We start from the raw sequence: 25,319 nt of genomic DNA on the forward strand, positions 1-25,319 counted from the left end.
TTACTGAGTCACGGCCCTTCCCCTCCATCCCTGGCCCTCATAGCGTTTGAGGTCCATGATGAATAGAACCCCCATATGTGGGCGGAGAGAGGCAGCTGTGGGTACAGAGTTTCAGTGTTATAATAGGACAAAGTCCAAACCAACTGTTGAACAAAGATGTGAATACACTTAAAAATGGCTTATATGGTAATTTTATATTATGTGAATTTTAGCACAATTTAAGTAAATAAGCAAGCTAGCAAAGGGAAGTGTATATTAATTAGAAGATCCAAGGTTTTAAAAAAGTTCTAGAAATTTCTTTGAAAGATGTTTCCTCATAAATGAATATAGTCATCATGGACTATAAATCAGGGATGCATAATCCTATAGTTCAAAATCCAGAAGGTCACAGATAGTACAGTAAATGTTCTATTGAAGATACAGGTTACTGTAGCAGTTACAGTTAATTATTACCAAAACAGTGTTCATGGAGCAAGTCGAAAGCACTTCTTAGAGTAACTAGAGTTGGATGATAACAAGTTGAATTATCATTTAAAAACTATCGTCCAGTGGTTGAAGTTCTGTGCTTCCACTGCAGGGGGCATGGGTTCGATCCCTAGTCAGGGAAGTTCTGCTTGCTGAGTGGTACTACCAAAAAAAAAAGAAGCTATGGCCCAGGTGAGAGACAAAGAAACTGAAGACAAAAGTTTATGAAAAGGCACATGACATTTACGGCTTCAGGAAATTGTCATTTCTCCAGAATATTCATTCAAAACACATGTAAGCACAACATGATTTTTTAATACCTATAAGCATGCTTGTGGAGTAGGAAATGGCAACCCACTCCAGTATTCTTGCCTGGAGAATCCCAAGGACAGAGGAGCCTGGTGGGCTGCAGTTCATGGGGTCACAAAGAGTCGGACATGATTAAAGCAACTGAGCACACAAGCACGCTTATTCACGCTACACACACACACACACACACACACACACACACACACACACAGAGGAGTGAGTCTTGGGCCTCTAAATTAATTGCCCTAGATCTGATTATATCTACAGCTAAGCAATATGTACTACAGTCTGAGCAAAACTGTGTTTTTAAACGATCTCTGAATGATCGTTGAAGATGGAAAAGTGGTCATAGTGAGAGGAAAGGAAGATGATGCCCAAAATAAAAAGCCGTCAGGCAGCAATTTTCCTTTTGGCGCCACCATGAGACATGTTCTCAGTTCACGTGTCTTAGTTCCCTGACCAGGGATCAAACTCGCGCTCCCTGCAGCGGAAGCCAGGAATCTCAATGGCCAGGCGGCATTTTTTGTGTGAGGGTCTTAAGAACACCAAAATACCTAGAGTTAGAACAAAGCTCAAAGCCAGATGTTCCTATCATGGAAAATACATTAATTCTGATTTTTTTTCCTGAATTAAAACACAGAGGGTTTTTTTTTTTTAAGAAATGTTAAAATTAGGGTAGCCCTAATTTGCTGAGTCTACAGCTGTCACATATGAAATTTGCATTCAGAAAACTTAATTTCCAAATAATTCACACAGAATTTAAGTGGAGTATGAGCTTATAAGGTGTTGCACAAGATACACGTTTTAGTAGTTAATAAAAAGTCAGAGTTCATATAAAGATGAAAGGAACACTATACCTTGAAATAATAACACAATTGAAAATACTTTAGTCTTGAGAAAAGTGTATTTTTAGAATTAAATTATTCAAATGTCTAAAAACACATCGGGTGCAAGGATTTGGCACAGACTGTTGCTACTGATTTAGTGGCCACTGTTAATAAAATGTCTTCGAACCCCACAGGAACCTGAAGTCTGGTCATTCCAAGCCACAGACTTCAGCCCTAAATAATGAATACCAGCTCCCCTGCCTTTCACAGGCAAAATAACAGAGACAGCAAGAGACGGCAAGAGTAATTAAATTGACAACTTGAAAAACAAAATAAAATATTGTTTAGAAATGAAATTTAGCCTCTCCTTGTCTTTGCAATTTTTCAATTTAGAATGATGACATGCACAGAAAGGCCACAAGGGGGTGCTGCTGGTAAACCGACAAGAGCCCTTTCTTGACCACTCCAGCATCGAGGAAATAATCGCTCAATGTCCACCCTCCTGAGACATCAAGATGAACTCGGACGGTTCACAACGACGGGAGAGATCTAAAAGAGGAGAACGGTCAAGAACATTTTTCCAGAAACAGAGCACCAGGCCGTAAAGACAGGCATCGAAAGGCAAACAGAGGCGATGTCAGGTCTACTTCCCTTATTTTCTCATCACAGATTAGTCATTTGAAGAAAAAAGCAATCTCTGCTTCTCTTCAACGGAGCATTAAGCTTGAGATATATTTATTCTTCATTCTCTTTGGGGAACCATCCACTTTAAAAACAGCTCCAAAGTTCAGTGTCCTGGGGGAGCCTTCCACGGGACCCCCCACCCCCGCCCAGCCAGCCTCCAGTTACCCTGCACATCATTTGGGTTCAAAGAGCTGTCCTCCGTCACATTCTCAAGGCCTAAGTAAAAAAAAATAAAATAAAATAAAGCAAACAAACAGAAACTGAAGGTTTTAAATGCAAATCGAATCCTGAACATCTGAGTCTGGCTTTGTTGTGCTCAGAATTAATTCCACTATTTCTAACTTGCCCTGAAGTGAAGTTGCCAAAGAATTTGCTGAAACTTGAGGACTCGAAGCTATAAACCTCATGATGATTTAGCTTAAAAGCTTTCCCAGAAGTGACAGTACAAACACGAAGCTCCTCTCACTGGGCTAAGGTTTTATCTTTTTAATAAAAGCATTTACTTGGTTGATAAGACTTGTGATGCCTTGATTTGATTATTTTTCAAGAATTACTTTCAAAATGGGCCACAAAAGTTGTTTTCTTCAATCTTGTTAGCCTTAACCTACTATCCCCAAATCAATTGCAATTTAGCTATTTCAGCTGCTTCAGTTTGGGGGCTTTTTTCCACTGCTGCTGTGAACTATGATGGACAAGACAGCAGGGAGATCAAACCAATCAGTCCTAAAGGAACTCAATTGAATACTGATTGATTGATTCTTGAATATTCATTGGAAGGACTGATGCTGAAGCTGAAGCTCCAATGCTTTGGCCACCTGACGAGAATAGCCGACTCATTGGAAAAGACCCTGATGCTGAAAAAGATTGAGGGCAGGAGGAGAAGGGGATGGCAGAGGATGAGATGGTTGGATGGCATCACCGACTAGATGAACATGAGTTTGAACAAGCTCCTGGAGATAGTGAAGGACAGGGTAGCCTGGCGTGCTGCAGTCCACGGGGTCACAAAGAGACAGACACGACTGAGTGACGGAACAACAAGCCTTGAGGAACATCCAGCTGCAAGTCTGGAGAGCATGTCATCAAATACTAAAGCGATGGACACAAGGCAACATGACTTAGGAAAAACGGGGGTTGTGTAGTGAGACAGACCCTGGAGTGGGTTGAATCATGTCCTCCGAAAAGAAATGTTCACATCCTAACTCTGGGTACCTATGTGGGCGTGTGTGCTCAGTCATGTACGACTCTTTGGGACTTCGTGGACTGCAGCACACCAGGCTTCCCTGCCTTTCACTGACTCTCGGAGCTTGCTCAAACTCATGTTCATCGAGTCCCTGATGCCATCCAACCATCTCATCCTCTGTCACCCTCTTCTCCTCCTGCCTTCAATCTTTCCCAGCATGAGGGTCTTTTCAAATGAGTCAGTTCTTTGCATCAGGTGGCCAAAATATTGCAGTTTCAACATCAGCATCAGTCCTTCCAATGAACACCCAGAACTGATATTCTTTAGGATGGACTGGTTGGATCTCCTTGCAGTCCAAGGGACATCCATACAATAGGGATGAAAATACCAATTACCCTGACAGCTGGTGTGAAGATTCAGGAGATAGATTGACCACATCAACACAGTTATGTTAAATTTTGTGGATTGAAAATAAAAATTACCATGATAGAGAAATTATTAGAAGGAAAGTTTGGTTTTTAAAAAAGGTAAACTTAACTGAAAAAAAAAAAAGAAAAAAGAAAGAAAACCAAAGAAAGAAAAGCAAAGCTGTTTAATAAGACTCTGTGGCCACCAGAGGTCAGTGTTGCTTCGAAGCAAAATCCCTGTAAATCCCTCTGGGGGTGTAAAGGTCTTACAAGAAATGACTACATTTTCTTCTAAAAAATGTTAGCTTCAATATATCTGATTTTTAGACTTACTGAGTGACAGATGGTTACAGTCTGTTAAAAGAAATCAACTTGTTAAAAAAAAATCAACTTGTTAAAGATATATATTTTGTGCAAAAATGAGCTTGGATCCTCCTCATTCAAAAGTAATAAGAGGAATTAAGGGAGGAGAGAAATATATGCATAAAAAACATATGCACCTACTCAAATATATATTATATCTATGGTCCTCAGCCACTTAGTCATGTCCGAATGTTTTCGACCCCATGGACTGTAGCCCACCAGGCTCCTCTGTCCGTGAGATTCTCCAGGCAAGAATACTGGAGTGGGTTGCCATTTCCTACTCCAGGGGATCATCCCAACCCAGGGATCAAATCCTCAGCTTCTGCATTGCAGGCAGATTCTTTACCAGTGAGCCACCTGGGAAGCCCATATTATATCTATAGGTACATAGATATATTTGCAATCTTACCCAGAGCTCAGTGCCAGGGAAAAGCAAAAACCGCGTCTTATAACACTTACTCTGTAACTGAAGAGGTCAGTAACACATAGCATATCTTAATTTTTTTAATTATAAATATTTTTAAAAAAAAAATAAATGCTCTACTGCAAACAATAAAGCCAGAGATTACTATTGGTGGCATCATTTGCAATGTCTTTGCTCTAAGATTGGGAGAGCTGAGGAACAAAGCCATGCGGGAGGGAAGGAGAGGAGAGACGACCTTGAACACAGGGGTGAAAATTGACAATAAGCCTGTGGGGAAATCACATTGGGATAACTGGAGCTAGTTTTTGGGACATGTCGTGTGATTTTGATTCACCCCTGTTGCTCAAGTTCCACACTTACCCGAGACATTTGGATATTCATTCATCCACTGCTCTAGACAAAGAAATGGACAAAAACAGAGAGATTCCCAGCCCTCACGGAGCTGCGATAAATGAGCAAGCAAATGTTTGAAAATATGGTAATACGTGGTGAAAAGGGCTCAGGAAGAAAAGAGCAGTGTGACCAGACGAGGGGCTTCCCTGGTGGCTCAGATGGCAAAGAATCCGCATGCAATGAGGGAGACCCGGGTTCAATCCCTGGGTCGGGAAGATCCCCTGGAGAAGGGAATTACCAGACAAGACCTCTCAGAGGGAAGAGACATTTGAGCAGAGACCCGAGGACCATTTGGGTCATGAGCTGTGAGTCAGTATTTCAGGTCAAAGATGCCAAAGCCAGTGTAGACAGTCCACAGTGAGCGAAAAGGAAAGAGGTTTGGATATATCCCAAGGACAATGGGAAAACAGTTTGTACTTAAAGGCTAAAGAATCATTTTGGCTGCTATATAAACAATGGATGGTCTGAGGATTCAACGAGAGTGGACGAAGGGAGACCTGGGCGTGGTTAGGCGTGTGCGTGGTGTCCAGGGAGACCACGTCTGAGATGGAGAAAAGGTTGTAGACCTTTGGAGGGAGAATCAGCCAGTCTCATCAGGGATCAGACGGGGCCGGCGGGCAGTATTGCTGTTTACTCTGTGTGCAGCTGTGTGCTTAAGTCTCTACTGCTGAAACTTAATTGTTTCTACGGAGAAACACCAACCTTTCCTCTTAAAGAAAGAAAGAAAGTGAAGTCACTCAGTTGTGTCCAACTCTTTGTGACCCCATGGACTATAACCTACCAGGTTCCTCCGTCCATGGGATTTTCCAGGCAAGAGTACTGGAGTGGGTTGCCACTGCCTTCTCCAGGAGATCTTCCCAAACCAGGGATTGAACCTGGGTCTCCCGCATTGTAAGCAGATGCTTTACCACCTTAGCCACCAGGGAAGAGTTTGCATTTCCTCTTAAAAGCAGAATTATTAAATTTTCACCACTTATACAAAGAAGAATCAAATAATCATGTATCATTGATTGTTTTGCTGTATGTATGTAAAATAATACCAACTAAGTGCCATGCCTTTTTAATGGGAATGGAAGCAAAATTGCATTTTAAATTTAATAAAGAAAAAATGAAAAGGTGATTATTCCCTTGCTATTCTGGTTTTATATCCATTGTTCAAAGTCTCTATTGCTTTTTCTTCTCCTAGAAATAGTCATGGGAAATGGATATATTGAATCCAAAAATATTCGTCCCCAAATCTATAAATTATAGTCAAATTTCATTTCTACTCTATGGGAACATTTTCAACAATATGCAAGCACTGTGATAAGAGTATCTGTGCCAGCCAGGCAGCTAACAGGAGAAGAGATGGGCCTGTGGATGCGTCTAAATCTTATTAAGAGAACAAGGACTAACATCAACTAAATAGGCAAAGCTTTACCCCAGATGAGTTCTGGACATTCTCATGAAGATGCAGGTTACCGGGGCAAGCTGGTTTCCTTCTGGCAGAACTGGATGAGCCACGCCCGTGGGTAGAATCCTAAGGGAACAGATTTCAAAAGACATTAGGTGCCAGGCGGAGACTGCCTCGGACTACAGGTGTGGGGGGTTGGGAAATATTTTTAAATTATAGAACATAATGCCAAAAAAGGCAGTTGACTGTAACAGCTGCAATTTTCCCGTAAAAGAGGAAAAGAGTTTAGCACAAACAGAGAAGTAGTTACTGGGCCAAATGCCAGAGGTATGTCTAGATGCCCATGTTCAAGTGTGGCACAAATTACCTGGATCTGTTCCCATGAGACTCTGCGTCAGTACCTTCTCCCTCCATTGTCTCTTTTCCAAGGAGCAGCCCAAGGACTCTTCACACCACTTGTTGTTGTAGGAACAAATCAGGATGATGGTTGTAAAGTGAAAGTGAAAGTCGCTCAGTCGTGTCCGACTCTTTGCAACCCCACGGACTATACAGTCCATGGAATTCTCCAGGCCTGAATACTGGAGTGAGTAGCCTTTCCCTTCTCCAGGGGATCTTTCCAACCCAGGGGTCAAATCCAGGTCTCCTGCATTGCAGGCAGATTCTTTACCAGCTGAGCCACAAGGAAAGCCCAAGAATACTGGAGTGGGTAGCCTATCCCTTCTCCAGCGGATCTTTCCCACCCAGGAATCGAACCATGGTCTCTCGCATTGCAGGCAGATTCTTTTCCAGCTAAGCCACCAGCGAAGCCGAAAGGGCTCTGCAAAAATAAACAGTGCAACACAATGCAAGATGGTGTTATGATCAGTTATAATTTCCTTTAATGGTTCATCTGTTACATTTTACCATAACTATAGGCTTCAAGTAGATAGAAGTATCATACAATTATAATTATACATTTTATATTGGGTAATAGGATTACATGGCTTATTGTGAGTACTCAATAATGAAATGAATGCTAAAATCTCCTTAAAATTATTATCGTTTTTTGCTCAGTCGTGTCTGACTGTTTGTAACCTGGTGGACTGTAGTCCCGCCAGACTCCTCTATCCCTGCGAGTCTCCAGACAAGAATACTGGAGTGAGTAGCCATTCCCTTCTCCAGGGGAATCTTCCTAACCCAAGGATTGAACCCAGGTATCCTGCATTGCAGGCATATTCTTTACCATCTGAGCTACCAAGGAAGCCCCATACTTATTTCGATCTCATCCCAAGTCCTGAAATCTGACTTAGGTTGGGATCAAGGCATATGTATTTTCACAATTCTCTAGGTGATTCTGACGGGCACCCCAGCTTCCGAATCTCTGCACTGCTTTAATAAATATTAGGTAAAGTGAAGTGAAGTCGCTCAGTCGTGTCCGACTCTCGAAATCCCATGGACCTTCGTCCGCTGGTGCCAGCGCCCATTGTGCGGGGTCCTTCCCGAGCTTAAGTCACTGCCTGCCTGGGGTCTCAGCAGCACCACTGAGGTCTCAGTGGACGGGCCCCCGGGGCACACAGGCTGTGCTGAGCGGTGCTATCCCATGACACAGGAAGCACGTACAGGGAACACGCACACGTCCCTCCAGGTCACACTTCCCTGTTGGCTCCCCGAAGAGCTTCCTTGTGCTCCAGATGCCACCCCCAGATTTGTAAAATTAGCCGTTTCTGTCTTTAGTCCCCAGACTTGAGGACCGCACCTGATGGAGGGTGTGTGTGGAAGAGACAGGAGAGGACCCAAGGTTAGAGGGATGAGAACCAGGGCTGAATGACCCTAGCAGCTCCAAGAGCAGTTCTCTCTTCTATGTATGAATCTGGGGTGTTTCTGTCACACCAAGTTTACCTCTAATCTCCTCTCCCTTATTTTCTGGCACTGCCCATCAGAAAGGATGCTCCCCTGGGTCTGGAGGAAATGCTTGAATTCTAGGTGAACCACAGCTTAGGGGCAGGCTGTGACCTCCTAAAGCCATTCCCAGAGTCCTTCATTTGCAATGGGAGGAACATCTTGCAGACCAGTAGTAGTGTAAGGCAAATGATAGCAAAGCCAGTTTTGTTTACAACTGAACATATAGTCACGTTTGCAGACAGCTGTTGCAATATTTATTTTTCACTCTTCATAAAAATATAATAATCAATAGTGGTTTGTTACAGAGTCAAAAATTTCTGACCAGTCCTTGGAACATGATCCAGCCCCGGTGCTGATCCATCAGGCTAATGTGTCATTAAAACTCTGTTTGTCAAAGCTGATCTTTCCCAAGGTGACTGCGCCCCGGCTCTGCGAATGCACCCACTTCAGACCTTGCTGGTCAAGCAAAGTCTCTGCCCTTGTCCCTGGTTGATGTCGAACAAACTCCAGGATGATGCTCCACTCATGCAGGATGAGGGATCAGGGTCGGGGAGGGGATGGGGAGGGGGGGTGCTCCAGCTGCAGGTGAGCAGCAGAAACACCCCTGACCTTGCAGATCAGAAAGTCTCAAGAGTTTGGGATCAGGCTTAGCCGATGACATAATTAGCACTTCCTTGAGGGAGAGGAGAGAGAACTTTATTTTGGTCTGGTAACTCATTCATCTGGCTACCAGTCAAGTAAGATGCAAACGTATGATTTCAAATAGCTATTTTTTTCCTATTCTTCCTTTTGAGATAGTTTCAGCCTTACACAAAAGCTGCAAAAATAATACAAAGAATACCCACATAGCCCTCAAGGAGATTCCCAACTATCGACATGTTAATCATGTTTGCTCCACCATTCTCCCTGTCTCAAGCACAGTATGTTATTCTCTGAAAAGTTGGAAAATGAGTGGTGGACATAAGACCCCCTTCTCCCAAAACCTGCTGTATTAACCACATTGCAATTATCAAAAGCAGGAAATCGGCCCTGATATACTGCCAGTATCTATCCTATAGATCTTACAACAAGCTTGCGAATTGTATCACTAATGTCCTATGGCCGTGAAAAAAAGAAAAGAAAGAAACAGAATGTTAAGGCTTATAAAGTCACAGTTGCTCTGAGATTCAGGTAACTGGTAGCATAATAATTCTTAAGGGGTTCGGTACACCATAGTCCTGGTCCTAAAATACTCCCTGATATTTAGACCCTGAAACCTGCTACTACTGTCTTCTCGATTGAAGGGTAGGAAGTGACGATCCAGAATGCTGATCACATGCCTTTTTCAAAACTGAAGTGTCGTTGCTGTACAATATTTTGTAAGTTACAGGTGAACAATATAGTGATACGCAATTTTTAAAGGATGTACTCTGTTTAGCGTTATTATAAAATAGTGCCTATATTCCCCTGTTGTACTGTATATCCTTGTAGCTTATTTTATACGTCACAATTTGAATCTCTTAACCCTCTACCTTCTTCCTCTTCTCTGTCCCCATTGGTAACCACCAGCCCTTTCTCTGTATCCTGAGTCTGTTCTCCTTTGTCATAGTCACGAGTTTGTTGTCTTCTTTAGACTCTACATACAAGTGACATCACACAGTGTCTGTCCTTCTCTGTCTGACCCACTTCACCCATCATCACGTCCTCCAAATCCATCCATGTTGCTGTGAATGGCAAGATTTTACTCTAGTTTATGTCTGAATAGTATTCCATTATGTGTCTGTGTGTGTGTGTATACATACATGTCATGGGGCATCCCATGTGGCTCAGTGGTAAAGAATCCGCCTGCCAATGCAGGAGACACAGGTTCGATCCCTGGGTCAGGAAGATCCCCTAGAGGAGGAAATGGCAACCCACTCCAGTATTCTTGCCTGGAGAATCCCATGGACAGAGGAGCCTGGCATGCTACAGTCTATGGGATTGTAAACAGTCGGACATGGCTTAGCAACTGAGCATACACACATGCATATACATCACATCTTCTTTATCATCCATCTGTTGATGGACACTTAGGTTGATTCTACATGTTAGCAACTGTGAACATTGGGGTGCATGTATCTTTTCAAATTAGTGTCTTCTTAAAATTTTATTTATTTATTTAGGCTGCATAGGCTCTTATTTGTGGCATATGAGATCTAATTCCCTGACCAGGTATCGAACGCAGTTCCCCTACATTGGAAGCTCAGAGTCTTAGTCACTAGATCACCAGAGAAGTCCCCAAATTAGTGTCTTTTTTATTTCAGATATATACACAGGAGTGGAACTGTTGAATCCTATGGTAGTTCTAGGGCTTCCCTATGGTAGTTCTAGGGCTTCCCTAGTAGCTCAGCTGGTAAAGAATCCGCCTGCAATGCAAGAGACCCCGGTTCAATTCCTGGATCGGGAAGATCCACTGGAGAAGGGAATGGCTACCCACTCCAGTACTCTTTGGCTTCTCTAGTGGCTAAGCTGGTAAAGAATCTGCCTGCAGTGCAGGAGACCTGAGTTGGAAAGATCCCCTGGAGAAGGGAATGGCTATGCACTCTGGCCTGGAGAATTCTATGGACTGTACAGCCCACGGGGTCACAAAGAGTCGGGCACGACTGAGCCACTTTCACTTTCCATGCTAGTTCTACTCCTAGTTTTAGAAACCGTCCTACCGTTTTCCACAGTGACTACACCAATTTACCTTCTCACCAATAGTGTACAGGGTTCCCTTTTTTCCACATCCTCACCAACATTTGTCATTGAGTTCTTCTTGAAGACAGCCATTCTGACAGGTATGAGGTGACAGCTACTTGCAGTTTTGATTGGCATTTCCCTGACATTGTGATGCTGAGCATCCCGCCAGGCACCTGCTGGCCATCTGCGTTTCCTCTCTGGAAAACTATCAGTTCTTCTGCTCATCTTGTAACTGGATTGTTTGTTTTTATGATGTTGAGTCACAAGAGCTGTTCAGTATGTTGGCTATTAACCCCTATTGGTCATATCATTTGCAAATATCTTCTCCCATTCAGTCGGTTGTTCTCTTGTCTTATTGATGGTTTCCTTTGCTGTGCAAAAAGCTTTTAAGTTTAATTAGGCCCCACTTGTTTACTTTTGCCTTCATTTCTGTTGCCTTAGGAGATAGATCCAAAAAATATCGCTACGGTTTATGTCAAAGACAGCTCTGCCTATGCTCTCTTCTAGGAGTTTTATGGTTTCAGATCTTACATTTAGGTCTTTAGTCCATTTTGAGTTTATTTCCTTTTATTTCTTCTTATCTTCTTTATTTCTTCTCTGTTTCTCATCTGAGCAATTTAATTTAATTCAACAATTCCTTACTGACTGCCTGATATACCCAAGACACTATCTTTGGTTCAGGGGGATACAAAGTTTTTTAAGATGCAGTCTCAACACCCCATGAATCAAAATGTTATCAAACAAACAGTAGCTTAGTGGAAATAAAAAACAGTAGTAAAAAGGTAGTAAAAAAAAAAAAGTAGTAAAAAACTGTATAGCAGAGAACTATATTCAGTATCCTACTATAAGAATATCAATATCAATATATATATATATATATGTGTGTGTGTGTGTGTATAACTAAATCATTTTGCCATACAGCAGAAATTAACACCACACTGTAAATCAACTATACTTCAATTAAAAATTTAAAAATACAAAAAAAAAAAAGAATGGATAAACCACAGGGTTCTATTGTACAGCACAGGGTACTATAATCTATATCCTGTGAAAATTCATAATGGAAAAGAAAATGAAAACGAATGTATATGTATATATATTTGTGTGTGTATGTATGTGTGTGTGTATAACTGAATCACTTTGCTGTGCAGCAGAAATTAACACAACATTGTAAATCAACTATATTTCAATTTAAGAAAAGAGGGGAGGGATAGAATAGATTATTGGGTCCCTACTGTTTGGTAGATGCCTTATCAAGTGATCATATGCATATAACATTTTTCACAAATATGGTGACACTGGCATGATTTTCCTTGTTTCCTGGATGAGGAAATCGAGGCTCATAAAATCAAGAAATCTGCCTGGCAGGTCCATGCAGTGAGACTTAGAGATCTGTCTCCGAAGCCCTTCAGTTCAGTTCAGTTCAGTCGCTCAGTCGTGTCCGACTCTTTGCGACCCCATGGACTGCAGCACACCAGGCTCTCTGTCCATCACCAACTCCCAGAGCTTGCTCAGAGTTGTGTCCATCGAGTCGGTGATGCCATCCAACCGACTCATTCTTCTCTGTCTCCCCCTTCTCCTCCTGCCTTCAATCTTTCCCAGCATCAGGGGCTTTTCCAATGAGTCAGTTCTCCACATCAGGTAGCCAAAGTATTGGAGCTTCAGCTTCAGCATCAGTCCTTCCAGTGAATATTCAGGACTGATTTCCGAAGCCTTTGTCTGCTCCTCGAAAATGAGACAGAAACAGATGGTGTGGAGCAGAGGGAGGAGAAGGGAGAGAGAAAGAAGGAGAGAATGAAATCAGCGGAGGGGAGGAAGCCTCCCCGGGCCTCAAGGATAGACTGCCGCGCAGAGATTTTGAGGATAAAGATGAAACAGCAATCCAGGCTGAGGCTTGAAATAGCTGTGAGCAGGGTCCCGCGCTGTGACTCAGCAAAGTGGCCAGACCAGGTTCTCCTGACAGAACAAAGCAAACGCAGTTTCTTAAGAGTCCGAGGCTGCCCTCAGGGCACCCCAGGGACAGCTGAAGCCGGGAAGAGACAGCTCACTCCATGAGGCAGGGGGGTTCTCCCCTGGGATCAGCAGTTGGTGAGCTTTCTTCTCACTGTGAAGCTCCTTCGGATTTCTTTCTGCAGGAGAAAGATTCGCCCATTGAAAGCTAAAGAGGATGAGGCGGTGCTGGGAGCCCTTCTTCGATACATCTCTGACCCAGGGGGCCCAGTCTGCTAAGTGTAGACAGAAGTGCAGAGTCAGGACTTGCTGGCCCCCTGCCTGCTGGTCAAGCCACACGTCGCAGTTACTTGGGAAGCGGTCTGGGTGGGGAAACCTCTCTATTTCTGACGTAAAGAGATGGTGTTTGTTTATATTTGCATCTTCTAAGGAACGGATGCTTCAGCAGGACACTGGATCCTGGACAAACATCCTACTGATGACACTGTCACTGACTCCCCAAAAGTTGGAGTTAGAAGGAAACTTTGTTTATATTTACACATCTAAAATAGACCAACTAAGCACTTTTATATTGTAAATATCGGGCCATGGTCCATGGGGTTGAAAAGAGTCAGCCAGGACTGAAGCAACTTAGCATGTGCACACGCATGCAAATTCTATTTCTGACCCAGATCAGCATGTTCTGAAAGATGCTCATTTTGAAGCTGGAAAAGTTATCCAGGCCTTGTTAGTTGCTCAGTGGTGTCAGACTCTTTGTGACCCCATGGACTCCTCTGTCCATGGGATTCTCCAGACAATCCTGGAGTGGGTAGTCATGGCCTCCTCCAGTGGATCTTCCAGACCCAGGGATCGAACCCGCATCTCTTAAGTCTGCAGTGGCAGGCGGGTTCTCGACCACTAGCGCCACCTGGGAAGCTTGAAAGAATGTATGGTTCAGATGTGAACACTGACAGCCCCCTCTGTGCATCGCAGGCACAGAGCTCAGAGACGTGTCATCACTCCCCACACTCCTGCATCCTCACCTCACAAGGAGAGAATGAGACGGACTCCTATCAGTGTTTCCAGAATTAAATAAGTCAGTACACATGCAGCACTCAGAAGTGTGAGCAGTAAATATTAGTTTAGCTAATCATGGGAATGCATGATAAAGCTATTGGGTATTTAATTTCTCGGTTTAAAAAAAAAAAAAGGCCACGATGAGAATCAACATCGAGGAGCTAAATGACCACAGAAAAGAGAGTTTCACTTGACTTTCGGATCACTCACATACCTGCAGTACCTTCAAGATAAAGGTCTGAAGGAGGTGAAATATTTCATCTATCTACTTCCCTCTGGCCATAAGCACACAGGTCAAACCTTCTGAGTCAGAATTCAGGAAATGGTCTAAATCTGTGAAGTGAAAGTCTCTCGGTCGGTCCGACTCTTTGTGACCCCATGGACTGTAGCCTGCCAGGCTCCCCTGTCCGTAAAATTCTCCAGGCCAGACTACTGGAGTGGGTAGTCATTCCCTTTTCCAGGGGATCTTCCCGACCCAGGAATCAAACAGATGTCTCCTGCATTGCAGGCAGATCCTTTACCAACTGAGCTACGAGGGAAGCCCAAAGTCACTCAGTCGTGTCCGACTCTTTGCGACGCCGTGGGCTATACAGTCCATGGAATTCTCTAGGCCAGAATACTGGAGTGGCTAAGCTATTCCTTTCTCGAGGGGATCTTCCCAACCCAGGAATCAAACCCAGGTCTCCTGCATTGCGGGTGGATTCTTTACCAACTGAGCCACCAGGGAAGCCCAAATCTGTGAATTCAACCTGATTTGTATGGTGGTTGATTTGAATAAATTATTGAGATGAGTTCACACCTCGATTACTCAGATTAGAATTAAACTGAGTGGCTTTTTCAATTCAGTCTCATAATTATTCCTCATGGCACCTCCCATCAACTCCTTCTCGACATTTACTCAATACTGAATCCACATCCTTAGTCCTACCTAGTAGACTGAGATGACTGTTAACCTAAGGAACATCCATTAAGTCCCTTGGACAGCAAGGGGATCAAACTAGTCAATCCTAAAGGAAACCAACCCTGAATATTCATTCGAAGGACTGATGCTGAAGCTTCATCACTTTGGCCACCTGATGTGAAAAGCCAATTCACTGATGTGAAAAGACCCTGATGCTGGGAAAGACTGAGGGCAGAAGTGGGTAACAGAGGATGAGATGGGTGGATGGCATCACCAACTTAATGGACATGAGTTTGAGCAAACTCTAGGAGACAGTCAATGGCAGGGAGGCCGGGGGTGCTGCAGTCCATGGGTCGAAGAGTCAGACGTGACTTAGTGACTGAACAACAAGGACATTTTCATGATCATATTTCATTTTCATCATCTCAATATTTTCATGATCATTATCATATTTTCATAATCTCAATACAGAATCATTCCATGGTAATCATACCAAAACCCAAAAATCACCTACTCATCAGAAGAGAAGAGGCATCCTTTTACAGCATGGATGCCATTTCGAGATACTTGATCCCCATCTGCATCCTTTATGTAAGTTCAGAGCTCCCTGGTGGCTCAGACGGTAAAGAGCCCACCTGCCATGCAGGAGACCGGGGTTCGATCCCTGGGTCAGGAAGATCCCCTGGAGGAGGGGATAGCGACCTACTCCAGTGTTCTTGCCTGGAAAACCCCATGGACAGAGGAGCCTGGAGGGCTACAGTCCGTGGAATAGCAAGAGTCAGATATGACTGAGTGACTACCCACCACGGAAGTCAGAAACACTCTCCTGGGACTTTCCTACCTTCAAGTGAAAGGGGCGTGGGCTTGTTCCCTTGTTGAGGAACTAAGATTCCCACTTGCCTGACCCCCATAAAGAAACATAAAACAAAAGCAACATTTGTAACAAATTCAATGTGTTTAGTCACTGGGTGTTGACTCTTTAAGACCCTATCAACTGTAGCCCAAGCCAGGCTCCTCTGTCCATGGGATTCTCCAGGCAAGAATACTGGAGTGGGTTGCCATTTCCTTCTCCAGGACATCTTCCCGACTCAGGGATGGAACCCAGGTCTCCTGCACTGCAAGCGGATTCTTTACTGTCTGAGCCACCAAATTCAATAAAGATTATAAAGTCATCCACATCGAAAAAAACCTTAAAAAAAAAAAAAGAAGAAAGAAATGATCTTTCACTATTGGGCACTTCACGGAGACGTCTGGTCTTTGGTAACTGTGGGTCCTGAGCACTGTCTGGACCATCTCTTCCATTAGGCGAACCGAGGAACACTTTAGTGGATTCGTTGGTTCATTCATTCATTCAGGCAGTGTTGGGTGAGCCGATGCTTGGCACGGAGCCCTGCGGGAAGATGCAGATGGACTTGGCCTAATTCTTATGCCCCAAGGACTTCACAGGGTCACAGGTGAGGGGGGAGTCGGTGCTGGCGAGAAGGACTCGGGTACCGGGAGGGGTCCTGCCAGGCTGGCTCCGCGCACACATCTCTGAAATGACAGCTCATCATGGAGGCTTCATAGCATAAGACAGGAGTCTATCTTCCTGAGCAGGGGACCCCACCTAAATCATCCGTACCAGATGGTCACGGACAGTTGACCGAGGTGGACCAGCAAAGAAAACATCCTCCTCCCCCTCACCACAGCCCCTCCCACCTCGCACCTCTGAACTGCTCAGGGCGTTTCTGCAAAGAGGTCACTCCAGGGACGGGGGAGGAGGGGGAGGGTGCTTGCCCCCTGTCTGCACAGCAGCAACTCCTACTTCCTCCCCAGAAGAAATCCTGCCAGCCTCTTCTGAAAGTAAAGGAGGAAAAGATCTCTGCTGGCAAAGGAGATTCATTTTCTGGCCAGGAAAGAAGAACTGGGAAAGAAGGTGGGAGATTGTTCCTGACCCCCTCACCTAGGATCGGGTGTTGGTTCCCAGCGAGAAAGAAGGCAGGGCTCACCGTCAGGTGGAGGCCTGGAATTGATTCCAGAGCTGAGAAGGAGAAAATGCCCTTTCTCTACATCTCAGTATCTTCCTCTATGATACTGATAAATTATAATAAAACATTTACTTATGTCAGAAGGAAGCTGCCTAGAAAAGTGGCTCAAGGCCTAGAAATATCTTCGAACCTACTTAAGTGTTTATGAGCAGGGTGACCATTTCATGAGCAGTAGAAAGTCAAAACCACCTGACCTAGCGGCAAAGCCATCGTGAACTTTCTAGACCTCTTCCAGGGAAGCTGACCACCCTGAAAACTGAATCTGCAGCACTTCAGAAAGAGGATGGGAGACAGGTCTTTAAAAAATGATACATTTTGCATTAGAAGGCGGTGGACAAATGCCAGTTTTTTAATTCTCCCAAATGTAACATCAGAAAACCTCTGGATGTCTGCTGCAGAGGACCTGTCCCTCAACTGCATGTTCACGGCCAAAAAAAAAAAAAACAGTGGGAAACAAGGGCAAGTACTTCTATTAACACAAAAGGATATTGCTCCTTGCATTCCAGACACGCCATCGTGCTGAGTGAGTGAACTCGGTCAGTTAATCCTTCACTCAGGATCGGAGGTCAGTAGGATAATTATCCTCGTTTTCAGATAAGGCAGCTGAGCTCAGGGTTAATATAAACCAGTGATATTTGAACCAGGACCATGAAGAGAGAGAAAGGCAGGCATAACCAGAAAGGGATCAGAAGATGACCACAAAGCAAGTAAATGCCAATATCTGGGGTCACGTGGCTTCACACCAGTGGAAACAAAGCCCACTTAAATGATTAAAACATCTTGCTTATCGAATAGAATATTTCTAAATAAATGAGTTTTTTGTTCTCATGTACGAATAGGGACATAAAAGAGATGAACGTCATTACCATTAGGAAAGGCTCTTGTGACCATCTTTTGATGCATGAACTTGGTGAGGTTACAGCCTCCAGTTATTCAACCAGACTCTCTCCCAGGAGTTGCTGTGAAGAAATCTTGTAGATGGGAATCAAGTCCACAGTTGGTTGACTTGAGTTAAGGGAGATGATCCTCATTCATCCAGGGGAGCCGGATTCAGTCAGTGGGAAGACCTTGAAAGCAGAACTGAGGCTTCCCTGAAGAAGAAATCCTGTGTGGGGATAGGAGCTTCAGCCTCTTCTAGAATTCCCAGCTTACCCTGTGGATTTCAGACTTGACTAGTCAGCCCACGGTCACGTAACCCAACACCCCTTGCAGTAAAGCTCTTATGACTTATGCCTTGAACACTGGCTGACGCAGTTCTGAAAGTGTTCCTTGTCATGAATGTGTAAGAATGAATTAGGGCTTCCTGGGAGTTGGTGATGGACAGGGAGGCCTGGCGTGCTGCAGTCCATGGGGTCGCAAATAATCAGACACGACTGAGCGACTGAACTGAACTGAGGGCTTCCCTGGTGGCTCAGTGGTAAAGAATCCACCTGCTAATGCAGGAGACACGGGTTTGATCCCTGATCCGGAAGATCCCACGTACCTAGCACAACTGAGCCCGAGCACCACAACTGCTGAGCCTGGTGCTCTAGGGCCCGGGATCCGCAAGAGAAGGCACTGCAGTGGGAAGCCCACACACAGCCTCTAGGGAGAAACCCCCACGCCGCAACGAGAGAAAACACCTGGGCAGCCAAACTCCCGGCACAGCCAAAAATACACAAGTAAACACAATTATTTTTTCAAAGAAGGAATTAGCAGTCACCTACTGTATTCGTATAAAAGCTAGTACTGCAGAGTGTATGTTTAAGGGGGTTACAGTCTCCCCCGCATTCTGGTTACTGATGAACTCACTCTCAGAGGACGGACTCGGAAAATTTCTCACGAAGCCAAAGTAAATGTTAAGTTAAAATTCCGTCTGAATTATTCTGAACAAATTTTCAATAGGTAGTCTTAACAAAGTTCCAGAGTGTTAAAAAAGAGAGATTTCTTCCCTCTGATTTAAAGAACATATTCTTTCTCTCTCTCTCTCTCTCTCTCTCTCTCTCTCTCACACACACACACACACACACACATCTATCACAAAGTACTTCCCCAGGGAAGTTTGGAGGAGAATGGATACATGTATATGTATGGCCCCTTGGCTGCATTCCAGAAACTATCGCAACATTGTTAATCAGCTATATTCCAATAGAAAATCAAAAGTTTAATAAAAAAGAGAGAAAGTATCTCCCTTACTCCACAGACACTTTCATCTATTCCAATAGCATGAATGGAAGGCCAGTGACATCCTGAACACCTTTGAGCTTTGTGACCTTGGATAAATCACTCAACAACTCTGTCTCTCAAGTTGCTTATCTATAAAATAGGGACAAAATACGCCTGTCTCGCAGGCCTATAATGACAATAACGTTAGGTGATAATTGGAAATGAGAAGGTCTGGCACACAGCACACATCATGTATGTGTGGGTTTGGGAAGCTGACAAAAACTTCACAGAGGAGCTGGCACTAGAAAGAGTGGACTTTTAATTAAGTGCAGAGCCCCAGGTACAATTTCAAATAATGGAGGAAACAGGTTTGAGCGCAACTTAGAGGCAGAAGTGAGCAGAGCCTACCCTGAAACTCCTCCTCCTAGAAACCCCAGGCGAGAGCATGGATGCCAGGTTACGGGCAAAACAAATCTAGATTCTATGTCTAAAACACCATTTCAAGACACCTTAAAAACTACATGTTATGTATTTCAAAAAGAGTTCATGTTAAACAAGCTTGGAAAGCAGTATTAACTCAAGATTAACAGGTTAGCCATCACTGACTCAACGGACATGAGTTTGAGCTGACTCCGGGAGACTGGGAAGGACAGGGAAGCTGGACATGCTGCAGTCCCTGGGGTTGCAAAAATTCAGACACAACTTAGCAAACGAACAACAAACCAGCTTCCTTTAAAGCAGGATTCCCTGACAACTATAACCTACTAGGGTGCAGCCAGCAGCTTCCCGGGTGGCTCAGTGGTAAAGAATCTGCCTGCAATACAGGAGATGCAGGAGACACAGGTTCAATTCCTTGGGTTGGGAAGATCCCTTGGAGTAGGAAATGGCAACTCACTCTAGTATTCTGGCCTGGAAAATCCCATGGACAGAGGAGCCTGATCAGCTACTGATGAGTTTGAAAAACAGTCAGATACACCTGAGTGAGCGCACGTGCACGAGCCATGCACACACACACACACACATGCACGCACGCACGCGCTCACGCACAAGATACAGGCCTGTGCAGTCAACAGGGCGCCATATGCAATAGCTCCCAGCATGGGGTGACAGAACCCCCTCCCTCCAGAGCATCTCCCAGGAAAACCGTTCTGAGATGCACACCTCCGCGAATGCCAGCTGTATTACCTGTGTTTTCTGAATTCTGGCATCTGGGGCCTCGCTGACCAGAGAGAGACAGTGCCCCTCACAGGCCCAGGCAGTTCCCAAAGACAGTGCCTGGACTCAGCTTCCCTGCACAGACTGACCAAGCCAGGGCCCACAGGTCGCCCACCGACTCTGCGTGGCTCCCTGCCCTCATCAGCCCCAGGTCAGCCTCTGCGCTCCAGAGCCCACGGAAACCGTCACATGAGCCAGTCCTAAGTCTGCTTTCCCTGCCTTCCCTTCCCGAGGAAGCCACAGTCCAGGCTGCCGCCACATTCTAGCTCCTTCTGCTCCCGGACCCGCCCTGGGCTCTTCCAGGTGGCCCTGCGTGGCCCGGCTGGCCCCTCCTCTCCAGACCTGTAAGGAACAAACTATGCCTTCTATGCCGATCTGTTGGTTTCCCCATGCCTAAATTACAATAAAACCTACATTTTAAAACATCCAGGTTGCCAGTGAAGGGCTTTTAAAGACTTCTAAGCATATTTATGTTTTAGAAGGGCTGCCCTGATGGCTCAGATGGTAAAGAATCTGCCCGCAAGGCAGGAGACGCTGGTTCGATCCCTGGGATGGGAAGATTCCTTGGAGAAGGAAATGGCTACCCACTCTAGTCTTTCCAGGTGGCTCTAGCGGTAAAGAACCCACTTGCCAATGCAGGAGATGTAAGAGATTCGGGTTTGATCCCTGAGTTAGGAAGATCTCCTGGAGAAGGAAATGGCAACCCACTCCAGCATATACCTGCCTGGGAAACCCCAGGGACAGAGGACCCTGGTGGGCTACAGTCTCATGGGGTCACAAAGAGTCGGACACAACTGAGCGCACAACCACTCCAGCATCCTTGCCTGGAGAAATCCATGGACAGAGGAGCCTGGTGGGCTACAGTCCACAAGGTCTCTATAAACAACAAATAAGTGAATTACATTGCAAAGAGTCGCACACAACTGAGCAATTAAGACATACACGTGTTTTAGAGTATTCATCTTAACCATCACCTCCATGTGCTGTGCTTAGTCACTCAGTCGTGTCCGACTCTTTTCGACTCCATGGACTGAAGCCTGCCAGCCTCCTCTGTCCATGGGGATTCTCCAGGCAAGAATGTTGGAGTGGGTTGCCATGCCCTCCTCCAGGGGATCTTCCCAACCCAGGGATTGAACTCAGGTCTCCCAAATTTCAGGTGGATTCTTTACTGTCTGAGCCACCAGGGAAGCCCATCTTAACCATCACCTCTATACCACATTCCAAATTCCCGGAGCATACTTACAGCCTCAGGAAGCCCAAAACTACCCTAAACGCCTCACTGAGAGACACAGAGGGGTTCAAGGGGCCTGAACCCCCAACTATGTCCAAGTCCTAATATACTTGCTGAGTCTTTGGAAGCTCAGAGCATCTCAAGGAAGTCCATCCCTTTACCCCAATCTGAATACCTAGGAATATGGACCACATCACAGTTGCAGGAAAGGTGACACAAATCAGTCAGCTGGAGCCTCTTCACAGTGTTCAGAGAATTCTAGATGTCTTTGGCAATTGGCTTCCCTGGTGGCTCAGACGGAAAAGAATCTGCCTGCAATGCAGGAGACCCAGGTTCTATCTCTGGATCAGGAAGATCCCCTGAAGAAGGGAATGACAACCCACTCCAGAATTCTTTCCTGGGAAATCCCATGGACAGAGAAGGCTGGTGGGCTACAGTCCATAAGGTCACAAAAAGTCAGACACGACTGAGCAACAAATACATACACACTTGGCAATAGAGATCTGGGATTCACTTAAACTTTTTAATTGGAGGCACACAAGAATTGGGAAACTGGTCCTGTTTCTAAACACTTTGACCTCATCTTTTTTTTCATCTGTGATATTAAAGGAGTTGAACCAGTTACCTTATAAAGTAACTCCCGGCTCTGAAATTCTGTGGTTCTCAGTTACTCCCCAGAGCTACTAATTCCAGATAATTTTATAATCCTCTATAACGGCTTTAAATCACAAATGAGATTGATACAAAATTTTTCTACCTCTATATGTTTTTTTTTTTTTCTTTTCTACACTATGCCGGTTCTCCAGAGTACACTTTTGTTAATTACGAGGGCCCTTACTATTTATCGTGAGCCAAATAAAATAAATATTTGACTCTGGCAAAGGAAATGTTTTTTTTTCCTAGCTTGATGCCAACCTTCATTCCATACCTTGCCCCATCACTGAGTCAACAGTGAGCTTTATCTGCACTTGGAAAAGACATTAGGGAATGAATGAGTCACAGCCCCACCAGAGCCCTTTGGGGTCAAGTGGACACTGGCTGCAGCCCCTCCCCATGAGGGAGCCCTTGGCAGGACCCTGAATGGGAACTTCGGTGACCTTTGCTTGAAGGTAAGGAAATGAATCATAGGGCTTGATCAAGACTTACTAGTTCTGTCTCCACGTGAAGGAGCAAGGATAAAACTGATGGCTGCCTGATAAGAAAATTGGAGCAAAGCGCAGAAGAGGGAAATACACGAGCCTCCTATCTTTGGAAGGGAGAATGTTGCAACTTGATGGAAGGTGCTTTGCTGGACTGCTTTCATCTTAGGTGGAACATCAGGGCCATTAGTCAAAAGTCAGATTTGAAACAGGTGAAACTTCAAAGTAAGATATTCTTCAGTCATTAAATATGGAGCTCAGCGCTGAATCCCTTGACCATGCTTTTGTTGTCCATAAGGAAAACAGATCCCCAGTTGTCACGAAGCTACCTAAGAAGTATGGTGCTGTTGCTGTTGCTGTTGTTTAGCAGCTGAGTCATATCCAACTCTTGTGATCCTGTGGACTGTAGCCCGCCAGGCTCCTCCATCCGTGGGATTTCCCAGCAGAAACACTGGAGTGAAAAAAAAAAAAAAAAAGAAAGAAACACTGGAGTGGGTTGTCGTTTCCTTCTCCAGCTCATAGTGATTAGATGGTGTCTTTTATGGGGGCACATCCTTGAGTACGCATTGCATCTTGCTGTTGCTATTGTTCAGTCACTAAGTCGTGTCCAACTCTTTGCAACCCTGCAGATTGCAGCACCCCCAGGCTTCCCTGTCCTTCACAATCTCCCAGAGTTTGCTCAGATTCATGTCTATTGAGTCCATCGTGCTATCCAACCATCTCATCCTCTGCCGCCCCCTTCTCCTCCTGCCTTCAATCTTTCCCAGCACCAGGGTCTTTTCAAATGAGTCAGCTCTTCACATCAGGTGACCAAAGGATTGGAGCTTCAGTTTCAGCACATCCTTCTTACCCTCCAGCATCTCAACCCATCTCTCTGACCTTCAGGAAACCAGATGCCATCACAGTGAGTGATGTATCACAGTGCATTGTATTGGTCAAGGGAAATTAGTTCTCCTGGGCAGTGCTGTGTTTGAGAAGATAGACAGACTGTGCAGCCTCACCCGGGCCAGCAGACTCCAGCCCGGAAGCGCTTCAGGCCACATGACTGACCTCTCAGGATCTGCTCTGGATACAATTCTCAGGCACAGATTAACCAACAACATCTTCCTAGGAAAATACGATCATTTCTAGTAAAATATTAAAATAAAGTCGGGGAGAATTTCCTGCAATTATTTTCTTTGACTGGAATGCCAATATCTTTACATCCTCTGAATCTTTCATATTTTCAGCATTTGGAGAAACTCCCAGATGGTTGTTTGTCTATTAAAGAAATTTTAAAGATATACTTTGAGAAGTGTGGCTGTATCTGGATGGAGAGATTGGGGGGTAGTTTCACTTTTTTTATTTTCTACGTTTTGAATTGTTTGAACTTCTTACAGGGCAAATATATGTTTCAAAGTTTACAGATACATACTTTGCAATCCAAAAAGTAATCTTCACAGGTTGAGACCTTCCTGGATCATTGTTCCATGTAAAGCAAGCCCTTCGAACATCTCTCAGTGAATGTATATTACATGCGGCGCTTCCCAGGGGGTGCTAGTGGAAAAGAACCCAGCGGCCAACGCTGGAGATGTAAGAGACTCAGGTTAGATCCCTGGGTCAGGAGGGTCCCCTGGAAAGGAAATGGCAACCCTCTCCAGTATTCTTGCCTGGAGAATCCCATGGACAGAGGAGCCTGGTGGGCTACAGTCCATGGTGTTGCAAAGAGCTGGACATGACTGAGGCCACTTAGCATACACCCATATTACATGTATATTTTTGCCTACAGTGTAATGTCATGCCCTTATTCATGCTCAATAAATATTAGTTGCATAAAATTATCAAGAAGGATACAACACCTGTCTCCTAGCATCGAGAACATTGTCTAAAAGTCAGCCCATCACTGTCTTAACCATTGTTACAGACTGAATTCTGAACATCTATCCACTAAGTTCATCCTAAAATGAATGGAAAACGAGGGAAGGAGGAGCCACAAAAGGGGAACCGGCAATGGCACCCCACTCCAGTACTCTTGCCTGGAAAATCCCATGGACACAGGAGCCTGGTAGGCTGCAGTCTGTGGGGTCACTAAGAGTCAGACACGACTGAGCGACTTCACTTTCACTCTTCACTTTCATGCATTGGAGAAGGAAATGGCAACCCATTCCAGTGTTCTTGCCTTGAGAATCCCAGGGACGGGGGAGCCTGGTGGGCTGCCGTCTATGGGGTTGCACAGAGTCAGACACGACTGAAGCGACTTAGCAGCAGCAGCAGAGATGTGTGAGGGCCTGGACCCTTCACATATTCTCCTCACGCTAAGGAATTCTGGAAAGCTGTGCCCACAATTGCCTCTTGGTTATTTTTTAACCAGTCTTGGTGTAAACCCATAGCTTCCTGTCTGTTTGTGCTGCCAGACTCTTCAGAGGCCCCGTCCAACCCCTTACCATCTCTGCAGCAGTGCTTGGCGCCCTAGCAACACTGACTGTGACTCCCCTACCTGTGGTCGCTGCATGCACCCACCGTGCAGGGTGCCTCGCCTGGAGTGGCACAAAGCACAGCATCACATCCCCCCACCCCCCGGGCACACAGTGCCCAGCCCTGCCCCCGGGCCAGATATTTACCTGGGCACGTGCTCAGCAGGGCTGAGTCA

General features: G+C 45.0%; 1 protein-coding gene and 1 non-coding gene across 6 annotated transcripts in view; both read right to left on the bottom strand.

Annotated features, from left to right (window-relative positions):
* Positions 1-218: 218 nt before the first annotated feature.
* The window catches only part of SOCS6 (suppressor of cytokine signaling 6), a 119,603-nt gene continuing 94,502 nt past the window's right edge, over positions 219-25,319 (bottom strand). The window contains exons 5-8 of one of the 5 annotated variants that reach the window (XR_011462517.1): positions 22,698-23,141; positions 6,847-7,262; positions 6,473-6,571; positions 219-2,501 (exon numbers count right to left, since the gene is read on the bottom strand). The gene's annotated coding sequence lies outside the window, so the exon portion shown is untranslated. Of the gene's footprint in view, positions 2,502-6,472; positions 6,572-6,812; positions 7,263-14,141; positions 16,324-17,826; positions 18,066-22,697; positions 23,142-25,319 lie in introns of those variants that run through there. The other 4 variants (XR_011462519.1, XR_011462516.1, XR_011462518.1 and 1 more) reach the window with 4 other exon arrangements.
* On the bottom strand, positions 5,907-5,978 carry TRNAC-ACA (transfer RNA cysteine (anticodon ACA)). Its single transcript has one exon. It is a non-coding gene; the product is annotated as a tRNA-Cys (tRNA).

Source organism: Bos mutus, chromosome 24 (genome assembly GCF_027580195.1).
Source record: "Bos mutus isolate GX-2022 chromosome 24, NWIPB_WYAK_1.1, whole genome shotgun sequence".
Classification (NCBI taxonomy): Eukaryota; Metazoa; Chordata; class Mammalia; order Artiodactyla; family Bovidae; genus Bos; species Bos mutus.